Here is a 277-nt window from a genome sequence, read left to right on the forward strand (position 1 = left end):
ACTTGAGCACTTTTCCTTTCATCCTTTGCCACTTCGCTGGCAGACAGACGAACATAAAATGCCAAAATATACGCCTCGCTCATCGCATGAATACAGCTTCTGTTTGCTCAACGACTGACGGTCACACAACCGAGGAAACACAAATGTATGCCTCGTTTTCTCGGAGCAAGAGAAAGAGAAAAGAGATGATGTGTCAGTGAGGAGACCTTTCTTGAGGAGCGAGGGAAGACGTTACAAGCTTCTTGCAATGTCTCCTTCTTCATTAGTTCTGCTACAA

The sequence above is a fragment of the Penaeus monodon genome, chromosome 30 (assembly GCF_015228065.2).
Source record: "Penaeus monodon isolate SGIC_2016 chromosome 30, NSTDA_Pmon_1, whole genome shotgun sequence".
Taxonomy (NCBI): domain Eukaryota; kingdom Metazoa; phylum Arthropoda; class Malacostraca; order Decapoda; family Penaeidae; genus Penaeus; species Penaeus monodon.